The following is a 15,594-nucleotide window of genomic DNA, read 5'->3' as shown; positions in this document are numbered from 1 at the left end:
GTGTAATGTATATATATGTTTCTGTAATTCTTAGCCGATTTGACGTTTTCCTAACCCGTTTATTATTTTTATTTAATCAACATGTGGTTCGCTTGATCTCAGCTATTCATTGATTGAAATTCGATTATGACGTGAAATTCCTTGCTTTCTTCTGAATTTTCTATTGTGACGTCATGAAAAAAGGCGACCATGCCTGATGACGTCACATAGACAGAACACATTTTTTTTAGATGAAAGAATAAGTTGGGCGGCATACTGCATGAAAATCATTACATAAACTATTTCAACCACTAAATTTCGTGTAATACGTTATTTATCCACTCTCGACAGTTAAAGTCATAAGAAACCTCAAATTAAAAAAATATTGCATATGTTTTTTTTTATAACTCAATGGATAGTTTTTATTATAAAACTTATGTACATATTTTTTTTTCTGAAGAAATTATTCATATTTCGAAGAAGTTTACTTTATTTTAATTGCTTCCTTTCCAGGAAGCAATTTCCCCGACATATTTTCCGTATGCAAAGTGACATCAGTGTGACCAATCTCGTAAAAATCCTGTGATCGCAATTTAATACGCATGGATGTCCTTAAAATAAACTATTATCTGAATTAACATGTTAAACACGTGCTCAATTTCCATGCTTTTTGTTGATTTTTTGTTGATTGTTGACAAACAGGAGACAATCGTGAAACTTCGGCTTCAAAAGACGAACTTAAGGTACCTGCCATATTTTCACAACAACACTGACCGATTGAAAAATAAATTGACGATTATACGAAATTTATGCGAAAAAAATGAAAAAATTTTGAACAGAAAACTAAGTTTATGATGTTTGTATGCATTGGTTCAAGAATTGGAAGAACTTTATTTTTCACCGGTCACTCGTTTCTTATGACTTTAAGTTTAAATATTTAAAACGCTCGGGCAAGCCTCGCGTTTTAAATTTCAATATCTAACTGGCTCGAGTGGATAAAAATCGTTTCACACTTAACGCAGTGGTAGAATCGATATTTATTTCTCGTTCATATAGTAAATATTATAACTGAGAAATGTCAAATGTACTGTTTTATGTTCCGATTGGTCAAAGTAAAAGTTGTATAAAAGCTCTGCAACACAATCTATAGGTAACTTGAGTTCAAAAATTAGTCTGCTACCATATGCTGTGTCACTATTATGAGCATTTGATTACACAAAGTGTTCTATACTAATGATATCTTTTGCAGTGGGTTTAACAGCATCTGGTCAAGGAAGTTCAACTAGATCACAAGGTTACCAGTTACGATTTCCCGTCATCAAATTTGCCGTTGGCATATCTAACTTGTCCTCTATGAAGAATAGTGGAACCTTTATTTGTGAAAAAAAAGGAATGTATCTAATCTTAGTTTCAGTTATGGTGTGTCAATCAGTGGATTCAGGATTTGAAATTGTCAAAAACAAACAGCAGTTAATATCTTATTACATAGGACGTTCAACTCCTGTTAGAAACGATTGTTATTCAGGAACGGGTACAGCAGTGATTAAACTCGATGTTCACGATGCTATTAACGTTAAATATCTGTACAGTAGTGGTACATTGTACGAAGATAACACTTCTTTTTCCGCAGTAAAATTACATTGAATGTACATTTTGGAATACAGATAACATTTATTTCCAATCAGAAGCAATGATCAATGAAACCTGTAATTGTATTTTGAAAAGACGCAAGGAAGTTTTAAGTTAATACTATCATGAATTATATTTGATCTTTAAGAATGTGCATGTAAGGCTCGTTGTTATCGTCTCTCATAAAACTTTATTGATTGGTTTATAGTTAAAACAAATTACTTATGTGATTGTATTATATGTTTGTGTGTGACGTTAATAAAACACTGAATTCAATGGTAATTTAATAACAAGAAAGTATACAATAACTTTAAAACGAAATCAAAGTCAATGGCATATCATTACCCAATACCACAAGTTAACAGATTTTTTTTATATAGAAGTAAGAACAAGACAACTTCATATCATTGCAAACCTTTTCGTGCATTTTTGTCATTGTTATTCAATTAAAATTAAAGATAACTGGAACAATTTCATTTATTAAAGGATTTGTTTCGTTTACTTTTATTTTTAGGGCGACAGTTTCAGTGGATAGGAATTCTTTGAATTTGCATCTACATGGATATGATTAAAGATGTCTGTAATAGGCGATCTTACAAGTGATCTTACATATGCAAAATGCGATGAACATTTTTGTAAATAAACAACAAAACAATCGATTCGGTTTTACCACAAATAAAAGGTTGTTGGTTACTTATCTTTCAGCTTAATATTACACTGTGTCTAAACCACACCGGCAGAATTTGATCGGACTCGATGGTATGCACAAGGATAATAGTTACGCTGAACGGTGCCCACTGGTCACATGAACAGAAACGGTTAAAATTGAGTCTATACGCGACAAAAAATAGTACATGATTTCCGGTTTAAAGTGAAAGTACGTTACTAAGGGCATACACAGTTTATATATTGCTGCTATATAATACGGATATTAGCTTAATGCAAAGTTCCAGAATAACCATATTTCAAAGGATACTGTTGAGGGAGATACAAAAGTAAAGAAAATACCAAATAATCAATAATCATAAAAATTCACTAAAAAGAAACAATTGAAAATGCATTGAAGATTCACCCTTTACTCTATTTATATCTTAAAGCGAGTGACATGGCTTATTTTTTTTTAGAAAAAAAACCCTAATGTCCTATTTTGCACTCTCATGACATATATTGAATGGCCCCCTACACAGATATTGAATTTCGTTACATCTTGCCACCCTTTACATAATTAATTGTGGTGACCTCTGGTCACCCTACACATATATTGAATTTGGTAACCTCTGGTCACCCTTTACATATATTGAATTTACCTACAATTAATTAGATACTGAATTTTGTAACCTCTGGTCAACCTTGCCACCTTAAACAGATATAGAATTTTGTTACATCCTGTCACGTTGCAGATATTAACTGTGGTGACCAGAGGTCACCCTACACATATATTGAAATTGGTTACCTGTGGTCACCCAACACATGCATTAAATTCTCTTAAACATTAAAAGATATTGAATTTGGTTACTTCTGGTCACCCCGGCAAGCCTTCTCAGATATTGAATTTTGTTACATCTTGTCACCTTTTACATAATTAATTGTGGTGACCTCTGGTCACTCTATACATATATGAACTTTAAATACCTCAAGTGACCCAACACATCAACTGAATGTGGTTACCTCTGGTCACCCTTCACATATTTTGAATTTGGATACCTCTTATCATACACAAATATATAATTTGGTTATCTCTAGTCACCGTGCATACATATTGAATTTGGTTACCTATATTTAGCCTACTTAAATATTAAATTTTGTAAACTTCGTTCACCCTACTCATATATTGAACGTTGTAGCCTCTGATCAATCTACACAAATATTGTAAAAGGTAACCTCTGGTTAACCATTACAGATATCGAATGTGCTTACCTCTGGTCATCCTATACATATATTGACTATGGTCACCCTACAAAGATATTGAACATGGTTACCTCTGGTCACCCTACAAATATATTGAATATGGTGACCTCTGGTCACCCAACCAAAATTTTGAATATGGTTACCTCTGGTCACCCTATGCAGATATTGAATGAGGTTACCTCGGGTCATCTAACACATATTTTGAAAATGGTTACCTCTGGTCACCCACACAGATATAAGCTATGGTTACTTCTGGTCATCCTACAAAGATATTGAAAATGGTAACCTTTGGTCAACATTCAATAAATTGACTTATGTTACCTATGATAACAATTCACAAAAAATGAATTTGGTTAGCATCGGATATCTCGATTCACACTTTTTGCGCTACTTTTATAATTAATATAGTAACTTCTGGTCGCTGTACACATATATCTAATTATTTTGCCATTGTCAACAAATATATATAGCAATTGGCTTTTTGGAATGTGGTTACCTCGGATCACTATACATAGATAAAAAAAATATTTTTTTTTTGAAAACCATGCATAAATATTGAATTTAGGTACTTTTATTAACCCTACTTATATGTTTAATTTGGTAATCTCTGGTCACACTACCAAGATGTTGAATGTGGTTAGCTCTTGTAACCATACAAAGATATTGAATATGGTTACCTCTGGTCACCCTACACATATATTGACTATGGTGACCTCTGGTCACCCTACCAAAATTGTGAATATGGTTACCTCTGGTCACCCTACACAGATATTGAATAAGGTTACCTATGGTCACCTTACACAGATATTGAATAAGGTTATTTTTGGTCACCTTTAAAGATATTGAATATGGTTACCTCTGGTCACCCTAAACATATATTGACGTTGGTTACCTTTGGTCACCCTACATATATTTCAAACATGGTAACCTCTGGTCACCCACATATATATTGGCTATGGTAACCTCTGGTCATTCTACACAACATATTGAAAATGGTTACCTTTGGTCACCCTACAATAAATTGGCTTATGTTACTTATGGTTACAATTCATTAATAATGAATATCTTTTGTCAACTTAAAAGATATTGAATGTGGTTACCTCTGGTCACCCTACACAGATATCGAATTGGGTAACCCTTTCGTATTATTGAATGAAATTACCTCCGGGCATCGTATACATATATTAACTTAAGTTACTACTAGTCACCCTTTAGTGGAATGGGGTTACCTTTGGTCAGCATACACAGATATTAATTTTAGTAACCTCCGGTCTCCGTTCAAAAATATTGGCTTTGGTAACCTCTGGTCACAATGATTTTTTATTGGAATCGGTTATCTCGTATCACACTATACAGATGTTAAATTTGGTTAACACTTCCCGCAACATTTTACACAGTAAATGAACTTTGGTGTTTTCTGGTCAAAGTATACAGATGTACTGTTGACATTGGTTCTGTATATGTCAGTACTTGTATTGATCTATGCTATTTCTATAAAAGTTGGTTAAATTTCATTTTTCTTCCTTTGTTTTAGAATTCACCAGAATGAAGCTGTAGCTGAACCAGAGCTATGCACACAAATACTGAAGGAAGAGATAATTTTCTACCAAGAATTGAAAGAGAAATTGTTCTTATATAATAATGTACTTTTGTAAATCTTAATGACTGATATAAGCATAATGCTGATAAAGAGTAATTCAGAATTACTGATTAATACCCTGTTTTGTTCTTCAGACATGACTTGATTGCCTTATGTTCAAATGACATATTTTTTATAGTACTCGTCTATTCAATTTCGTATATGTTTTTGTCCGTAAAATGATTCAATGAGAGCTGTACAGACGAGTTTTCTATAGACTGAACGTATATCTGACTTCTTATAATAGATGTTTTGTATTTTCGTTTTTTTATTCCTTTGATTGTTTTAAGTGCTATACTTGTTCACACGTCATATATTTTGTCAATAGAGTTTACATTTTTGTCTTTTCAGTTTTAATATAGGTTATTTAATATGAGTACAATGTAGCTAGTTTGTCGTCTTCTCTTCCATTTTATGAACATGATTTTAACATAAAACATGTTATTCATACTCATACTTATGGGCATTTATAAATATGTAACATTTACATTGTAGGGGGGTATAACCATTAGTAATTATTTACCAGAATGAAGCACAAAGAAAAAGAATAATGAAACTAGGAGAAAATGTGGTGGTTTTAGATGTTACATATAAAGGTATATACTTATATATAATCATGGAAATTTCAATTTAAAATATTGATACGTTTAACAAAAATTTAACTGTGTGACAATAAACTTACAACATATGTTTTGTTTAACTGCCTATGGTTATTCAATCTATGCTCTTTTTGCAAGAGATAAACAGCAAGGCCGGGGCACTCATTTTTTGTAATATATCTCGTCAAATGATACTGGTTGTCAAAATAGTTGTGAGATCTCTGAAGACTACGGCTGAAAATCATGGATTTGATTTATGTCCAAGGTTTGTGGGTATCAAAGTTGACAATAATTCAAATTCAATATCATTGCTTATTAACACTTCATTTTCGTCATGTTATTTGTTTACAGTTAGTTACATCATTCGGAGTCAAGACCAAATCTGATATGGATATAAAAGATAAATAAAGGCCATTCAATTATATCTTTTAATATATTTGTCTCTAAAAATTACAGGTTAAACTATGACATTATTCACATATTCGTGCAGTGATAGTTATTTAACAATTGACCAATAGACAATGCTAAGAAAGATTCATCTAAAGAAACATCTTTTCCTGCATATCAAATTTAATACAATTAACGTCAACACAAATTTCAGTTGAATTTTGGCAAAGAATATTAGATAAATAATTTTACATAATAATATTTATCTCATGAACTAGTGACACTTACAAAAAACATAAATTTTGGTTGATAAAAGATAAAAAGAACCCACTAAAACATATAGCAATGAATCTCTATTGAATTATATCAGTAAAATAATTTAAAAGTACAAAGAGTTGCTTGATGCGATTTGAAGATCTTACCTATAAATGTACAATGCTTATGAGTACATGCGTGTTTAATCCTTAAGATTCTGTTCCTATACTCAAAAGAACTGTGTCAATATAATTTTTCATCAACAAATATACTTTTCAAAAAGTTCAAATGTTGCAAGAGAAGACGCCTTCCAAACAAATAACAGACTACTTTTTAGACAACTGGTGTACTGACAAGTTGGGATGTCGATGGGCCAACTATGGAAGACATATTTTTTCATTAAGATCAAGATACAAATAACTTAGTTGAAAGGTTATTAATACATTTTATTACTATACACCTTATATATTACAAATCCGAAATTTTAAGCATCATCTAATCATTATCTATTTGATAATAGTAACTAATTATATTTTATTTTGGGGATAAACTGAACTGTCTCTGTTTTTATGACCTGAAGTATAAAAAGTGTTACACTTTGTCTATATCCTACTTCTTCGTGGGTAACCAAAGACTTAAAATGATATAAACTTTACAATTGTTTAACTATACGGAGAGATTATTGCCGTTCTTTCATGATAGGGTTATGCAAATTTAATACAAAAATCATAATCGTCAATGCAAGTCGATAATTACATAAAAGCAGAAAAATGAAAAATGTAGTCTAGCAAAACCTGATGTGTATGAAAACATTAAAACAAAAAATATAATGCTACTTATAACATTCAAATGTATACACATTAAAATTTTATGTACTTTCTATTTGTTCCTTCAAACATAAATCTTAAATTCAAACTCAATAACATTTTGTCATTTTCAGGTTTTTCCTGGGCATGAAATACCATTTCCTTGGTGGGTATGCCAATAGCAGAGTAGAGGACTTAATAATCTTACTCCATGTAAATGTAACTATGTTTTATGAGTAAGTAAGTTTAAATTTGTCACAATCCTGTTCTTCTTATCGTTCACTTGAATCGTCTGAAATTAGAAAGATAATTTCAATTATATATGCAATTACATTGAATATTAAATACTGTGAATTCAATTTTTTAAGAAATAATTTATTAATAGATCTTTGAATTATGTTTTCAAATAAAAAAAACATCGTAATTTTAGCAATCTAGATGAACTCGCAAAGATTAGTCGCTTGAAAAATATGGGAGGACAAAGGGAAGACAAAAGTAAATTGACAGCAGAGAATATGCTCAAGGCAGAACTTGAACAAATGGTGCAATGGACTTCATCCACAGAATGTTCCATCACAGACAGCATTTGGGACGATTTATAATGTAGACATTGTCAATGTAGTGTGCAATTGTCCAGCTGCAACAACAAGAGGTATGTTTTTTTTTATTATCTTAAGTCAGTTCAACAATGTTTAAAAGTACACCATCAAGTAAGAATTGTTGAAATCAAGATTATTAATGTCGCGGGTGCCGTATATGGTCACACAAATGCTTAGCCTTCTGGAGCATCTAATTCTACTTCAGGTTTTTAGTGGAATTCGCGTTGTTTATTATTTTATTTTTTTACTGTTGTGAATGTCTTTTGGGTTAAGAGTCTCCTCGATTTTGATTGTTTTTGTCTTCCAACAAGGCGTCATCAGGTTATAATACAAGTGCAAATAGTCATTTGACTCATCAATTTTTCTAAAACAATGCGATTTAATTTAAGTTAATCTTTACTGAATGTTCATTAGTGGTTTTGTTTGAAGGTTGTACAATTGAAAGTAAAACATAAAGGTATAATGCAGTTATTTATGTTCCATTCTCTCCTATTTTTTAGGGATGTGTAAGCATGTTCATTTAGCTGAATTTATTGCGTCTAAAAGGAACATCGACCTCACTGTAGGGCGCAGATCTAGAGGTTTTGTCCAGATTGGGAAATGTATCAGTTGTTTATTTGACCTCATTTAAATGTACATGTTTTGCCAATAGCCATGGTATACATTGTATTTGTGTGATGGTAGCAAAAAATGGTATTTTCATCACCTGACATATAGTCTACCCCAATTGATGAAACAAGACAACAATTAAAGGAAGACAAAGAAACAACGGAACAGGCTATTAAAAGAAAAATTGAGGGAATATATATGTAAACAATGATAACTTCCTGACAATTGACGTGAAAAAAAGAGACTATTTTACAAGCAATCACAACGGCATTACATATTTATAAGACAACCAACTTTTCCAAAACAACAAGAAAGCGAAAGCAACATCCGCTGTTTCCAAGCAGAAAATCCAAAAGTTCAAAAACTGATCATGACTCTTTAGTAAGCCGAAAGTGTGTTGTAAAAAACAGGGGCGTAAAGTTAATGATGATGGCAGTTTCAAATCGACCCACAGAAAGAAAGAATCCATTCGTAAACTATTTCAATGACCAAAATAATGAAATATTATACTGATTTAGAAAAACTGCTTTTTCTTGATATTCATTCAAAATATTTATATGTTACATTGGTGCATAAAGCCGTTAAAAGTAGGACATATACAGTTTGCTCTTGATATGTTTTGCAAAGATACTGATGTTACCAAATGTATATAATTTAATATAACTAATACCTATTCCTAATGAAGATTTTGTCAAACAGATAAATTGGCTATATATATATACATTTGACTAGGTCTGTTTGCTGTCTCAAGTAGGTAATATGTTTTAAGCAAATGATCAAATATGTTTGAAGTTAAGATAATACGTGTGATGCGTCTAATAAATCATTACCTGGCAGCATTGTCTCTATTGTCTTCCAAAAGGCATCAAAACTTTCCCATGCATTGCCTTGTTAACATTTGTTTTATTTAGTTCGTCTATAACATGGCCAATAAATTCTCTGCAAATATAAGTTAAGACAGCAGTTTTATTATTACAGGACATTTCTTTACCTACATTATTTTATATAATGACACTATTTTAATTCTGACTTCTAGTTTTAATAAGACTAATTTAATCTGAACAAAGAAAATACTTTACAAAAATGTATTTAATTGACTTAAATATTCTTTTTAAAATGTTTTAGTATGTTGGTACTATAATGTTTAATTTATGTCATTAATAACAAATATTTTATTCAATAATTTCAAATGTTTTCTAGCTACAATAAAACAGAGCATGTTAAACCGTTTAAAATAAATGAGAATAGCAATGTTATACATATCTACAATAAAACATAGGACCAAGTCGAATTGTAAGGCCAAATTAAATAGTAATTTGTACATCAATTGTTCTACCTAGCTTTCCGATAAAAATGTAGTGTGGATTGTTTTACGTTTATGACCTGTAAGAAGTAGATTGTATATGATTTTATAGTTCGTATTCTAACGATGCGATTAATTTTAAAATGATTGATTGCATGTCAGTTTGCTTTGATAAGTTTATTATTTAGTACACAGAGAAATATGAAACTTGCACAACCTTGAGTTGTTTTTACGTTTTGGTCGGGTTGTTTTCTCTTTGGCATATTACCCGTGTCCATATAGTTATATTCAAACAAAATCTATTTTTGAACAGCTGGTAGTATGTTTGTGTTTGAATCATTTCCATTCGCAATTAACACAATTGTTCATTTTCTATATAATACATTTGTAGACCTCGAGTGCAAAAAGATAGATTGCATTATAGACTTGATTATGAATTTATGAACTGAATTTTGTTTCAAATTTAGTCTAGAATAATTATTGAAAAATAGATGAGAATACTCATTGTATAATTGATTGTTAAGAAGATGAATACATAATGATCGTGGTATTTGGAAAATGTATGTTTTATATATTTCATGTTAATCTAGTTGTTTGCATTTTCTATTGTGTATTTTATTCCATACTCTTAGTATGTAATAAGGATGTCAAGAAGACGATTGCTTTTGTAGCCATTATAGATCCAATGTTCGTAAAATCTGAACAATTGAATTCCCCTCAAACACTTACTTAGTTTTTTCATTGTCATCCTTTTTTGGGGCAGATGTCCCTTTCATTTTTCGGAAAACAGTCTTTTTGGTTGATTCGTTATCGACAGGAGCCTCGGTTAAAGCATTTAACTTGATAGTCAACATCACCTGGAACTGAAGTGAGATACAGTTGTGATCTTTTCTTGCAGTTAAGCTAAAAAATATATGGAATAAGACATATTAGGCACCGTTATGAAATTTCTTACAACTTAAAAAAATGTCTAACAGATTGACAAAGTGACATATATATGATTCACAGTAGACATATGATTTCTAATGATACAGTAATATACCGAGGGATCCTAAACTCAAACATGAACAATATCATGGGCACCGCATAATGAGCTGGATTTGCTAACCATTCTAGATAACATGAGACCACCCTGGTTTTTGGTGGGGTTTATGTTGCTCAGTTTTATTTTTTCTATATTGAATTATAATGATTGCAATTTGAATTTCAATCTTTTTTAATTTTTTGGTCCAGCTTTGTCAGTTTGTTCTCCAAATTTTAGTTTGAATGTTCCTTTCGACCCATTCACCATTCCTTACCTACCATGTAACTACTCTATGAATGCTTTAAAAAAAAACACGAGATCACCAATATATGTAATTTAACCAGCAAAAACTGTTTTCTTTGAGAATCAAGTGTATTGACTAATATACAATAAAATATAGTCTTGCTGAACCAGTAATGCATATCAAACCTGTTCTTGTTCTTTTTTTCATTTTCTTTGATTGTCTTACAATTCCTACAAATGATAAAAAAACATAACATGACTTATGTTTTGATGACCAGAGGTAACCAAATCTGAAATCAGCATTAGGTGACCAGAGGTAACCAAATCAAATATTAACATAAGGTGACCAGAGGTCACCCAATCTAATAACATAAGGTGACCAGAGGTCACCAAATCCAATATTAACATAAGGTGGCCAGAAGTAACCAAATTTAATAACACAAGGTGACCAGATGTCACAAAATCCAATATATGAATGAGGTGACCAGAAGTTACCCCATTCTAGCATGTTAAGGCCACCACAGGTTAACAAATCCCATTTCTTGTTTAGATGTAATCAATATTAAATATTTGTGTAAGGTAATCAAGAAACAAAAAAAATGATTTGTTCAATCAAGCCTAAGTGGCCATTTTACCAGAAACAATTGCAAGATTTAAGTTCAAAAAGAATTATATTTGCAGCATTATATAAGCATAGTGTATGTTTTCATTATATTAAAGGTTTGACACAATAAATTAAATGCATACATACCATTCTCATCTACATTTTCTGAGGACTTCTGAAAAAAGAATATAAATATATGATAAATGTATTAGTAAATTCAATTATCTTATGAGGATCAGTATTATTTTACTTAATTATCAACTGCCAATGATCTTGGCAATGTTTGCAAGGTCAAGGATTTTTCTTATATTTGTTTGTAGATGATCAATGAGTATCAGTATTATTTTACTTAATTATCAACTGCCAATGATCTTGGCAATGTTTGCAAGGTCAAGGATTTTTCTTATATTTGTTTGTAGATGATCATGAAAGATAATGTCTATTGTGTTAAGTTTTATAGGCATATTAAACTTCATGTAATAATATTCTATAACATAAGATGACCAGAGATAACCAAATCCAATATTAACCTAAAGTGACCAGAGGTCACCAAATCTAATATTAACATAAGGTGACCAGAGGTAACCAAAGCTAGAATTAACATAGGTGACCAGAGGTGTGAAACGTCGCACGATACTGGTGTCACCTAACGTTACACACTCAAAGACGTAAGACAAAATAAAAACGTTGGAATGCATGTTGTTCAGATGGCTTTTTACAATAAATTTTAAAGGATTGAATTTTTCCCTAAGAAAGGATTTTTTTTCTTAGATAAAAGATGTTAAGCTTTAGTTTTATTAAAAATAAAAAAGTAACTTGAAATGAAACCATTTGATTATATACATTTCAATTATAAGGGCAATCGATTTTTTTTTATGGATAAACTATGCACTGCAAATGCATTATTTTTTGCACTCCAGAATGTCAAGGCAAAAGGACTACGGCATATCTAGCATGGCATTTCTGCACAAATATATGCAAAGGAATTAGCGAGAACAATTATTATAGCTGGTTTGTTTTCTATCAATTTGCATTATAGCGGATCCGACTATTAAAGTCCGGAAAACACTTCAGTTCCGCGAGGAAATCAAGCTCTCTTCCCACCCCTTCTTTGTGAATCGGTAGAGCTTCAAAATAAAACATTAATTTTAAAGTTTTCTTATTAAGCAACAAAATAAAGTAGCCGTATTCCAAATCGTCTGTGAAAACCGCAATCATGACAATTAGACGGAACGTTAGAAGCATATTTTATAAAATAACGTCAAAATTGTATGTGGGGACATTGTGTCGGACATTTTAGTTTTCTCTGATATCTTGTATCTTAGATTTAATTTATGGGAATTTAATATCAAAATAGAGATAAAATTGGGTACTTTTATCCATTATAAAAAAAATTATGTAGCGAATGGCACTGTATTAAATAAACATCATGAAAACACAGAAAACGTAACCCTATCTTTAATTTGGTTTGAAGGGGACAAAATGTCGGACATTGTTAATCAACTCGAATAAAATGAATTTGCTTTAAAAATTCCTGATTATTGCATGATGCAAAAGTGTGATCTTTGTACAAAATACTAGTATAAGAATTATTTACTTTCGACATGGGGATTGCTCTGGAATTACCTTTCTGGGATAATTTAAAAAAATTACGACAACCTTTCTTGCATGGGACACATAATTTGTATCATCTTGATCCCTTTTTCTTATATTTCCGTCTTTTCAAAAGAGAAAAATCGACATTACGTCATAAACCACTTATAAATTGCTTGTGCTAGACAATCTTTTATATCGTTTGGTAAAAAGATTATATGTTTTTTACGGTATTCAGAATTTCACAAAACTAAAAGTGTAACGCGGGACAAGGAAATCATATTTCAAAATAAAGGTTTTATTGAGTTTTAATTAATGAAAATGGTCTGTTACATATACAAAATTGCAATAATCTGAAAGAAGAGTTTAAAAGCTTTAAAATGATATACAACACTTTATAATATCATAGTTTATGTTTAAAAATTAACAAGATGAATGTGTCTTGTCCGTGATTTCACCAAAGTAACACCAGTAGCGTGCGACGTTTCTAACCAAATCCAATATAAACATAAGGGGACCAGAGATAATCAAATCTAATATAAACATAAGGTGACCAGAGATTACCAAATCCAATATTAACATAAGTGACCAGAGGTCAACAAATCTAATATATGAATAAGGTGACAAGAAGTAACATAATCCATTATAAACATAAGGTGACCAAAGGTCACCAAATCTAATATTAACATAAGGTGACCAGAGGTAACCAAAGCTAGAATTAACATAAGGTGACCAGAGGTAACCAAATCCAATATAAACATAAGGTGACCAGAGATAGCCAAATCCAATATAAACATAAGGAGACCAGAGATAACCAAATCCAATATTAATATAAGGTGACCAGAGATAACCAAATCCAATATTAACATAAGGTGACCAGAGGTCACCAAATCTAAAATATGAATAAGGTGACCAGAGGTAACCAAATCTAAAATATGAATAAGGTGACCAGAGGTAACCAAATCTAAACTATGAATAAGGTGACCAGAGGTAACCAAATCTAATAGATGAATAAGGTGACCAGAGGTTACCAAATACAATATTAACACAAGGTGACCAGAGGTCACCAAAGCCAATATTATCAAAAGGTGACAAGAGGTCACCAATTCCATTATATGAATAAGGGGACCAGATGTTTCCCCATTCTAGCATGCTAAGGCCACTAGAGGTTATCAAATCCCATTTCTGGTTACGATGACCACATGTGATCAAAATAAATATTTGTGTAAGGTAATCAATAAACACAAAATGATTTGTTCAATCAAGCCTGAGTGGCCATTTTACCAGAAACGATTGCAAATATTAAGTTCAAAAAGAATAATAGTTGAATAGTTGCAGCATTATATAAACATTCTGTGTGTTTCAATCATATTAAATGTTTATTACAATAAATTAAATGCATACATACCACTCTCATCTACATTTTCTGACGACTTCTGAAAAAAGAAGATAAACATATGATAATTGTATTAGTAAATTCAATTTTATGTATCCAAAAGTGTCTGATGAGGAAAAGAAGAAATTGACTAAATTGTCAACTGTCCATGTCCTTGGCAATGTTTGAAAGATCACGGATTTTTCTTAGATTTGTTTGTAGATGATCGTGAAAGATAATGTTCATTGTGTAAAGTTTTATCGATATATCAAACTTAATAAAATAATATTCTATATTCTTGTTGACCTATAATGTATATCAAACCTGTTCTTCTTCTTTTCTCTTTTTCTTTGATTGTCTCAAACTTTTTACAAATAATATGAAAAACATCAACTACTTGTATGAAAATGTTAATTACCAGAGATAACTAAATCTGAAATCTGCATAAGATGACAAGACGGAACCAAATCCAATATTAACATAAGATCCCAGAGATCACCAAATCTAATATTTACATAAGGTGACCAGAGGTCACCAAATCCAATATTTACAGAAGGTGACCAGAGGTCACCAAATCCTATATATGAATAAGGTGACCAGAAGTTACCCCATTCTAGCATATTAAGGCCAACAGAGGTTAACTAATCTTATTTCTGGTTAAGATGACCACATGTAATCTAATTAAATATTTGTGTCAGGTAATCATGAAACAAAAAATGATTCGTTCAATCAAGCCTAAGTAGCCATTTTACCAGAAACGATTGCAAATTTTAAGTTCAAAAAGATTGATAGTTGCAGCTTTATATAAACATAGGGTATGTTGCCATCATATTAAATGTTTTCATACAATACATTAAATGCATACATACCACTCTTATCTACATTTTCCGCGGACTTCTGAAAAAAGAAGATTTCCTTCTAGTCTGTGACTCGAACATTTAAAAAACGTGTCATCACAAATGACAAATCATGCAAAATGGATGAAACAAATATTTTGCTTTGAATAACTTCATTAAACTGAAGTTTGTGTTATTCATTCATG

General features: G+C 31.1%; 2 long non-coding RNA genes across 3 annotated transcripts; one reads left to right on the top strand and one right to left on the bottom strand.

Moving 5' to 3' along the window:
- Positions 1–4,378: 4,378 nt before the first annotated feature.
- On the top strand, positions 4,379–9,247 carry LOC139495635 (uncharacterized). Of its 2 annotated transcripts, none has more exons than XR_011657417.1 (4): positions 4,379–5,751; positions 7,337–7,438; positions 7,633–7,854; positions 8,302–9,247. It is a non-coding gene; the product is annotated as an uncharacterized lncRNA (long non-coding RNA). The 2 variants fall into 2 exon arrangements; XR_011657416.1 differs by lacking the exon at positions 4,379–5,751 and adding an exon at positions 6,731–6,828.
- Positions 6,169–15,533, bottom strand: LOC139495634 (uncharacterized). The gene is made up of 7 exons (XR_011657415.1): positions 15,422–15,533; positions 14,586–14,613; positions 11,732–11,759; positions 11,167–11,211; positions 10,443–10,616; positions 9,241–9,349; positions 6,169–7,494 (listed from the first exon to the last, which is right to left on the bottom strand). It is a non-coding gene; the product is annotated as an uncharacterized lncRNA (long non-coding RNA).
- Between the last annotated feature and the right edge of the window lie 61 nt (positions 15,534–15,594).

Source organism: Mytilus edulis, chromosome 11 (genome assembly GCF_963676685.1).
Source record: "Mytilus edulis chromosome 11, xbMytEdul2.2, whole genome shotgun sequence".
NCBI lineage: Eukaryota > Metazoa > Mollusca > Bivalvia > Mytilida > Mytilidae > Mytilus > Mytilus edulis.
This window is presented reverse-complemented; position numbering and strand designations above follow the sequence as displayed.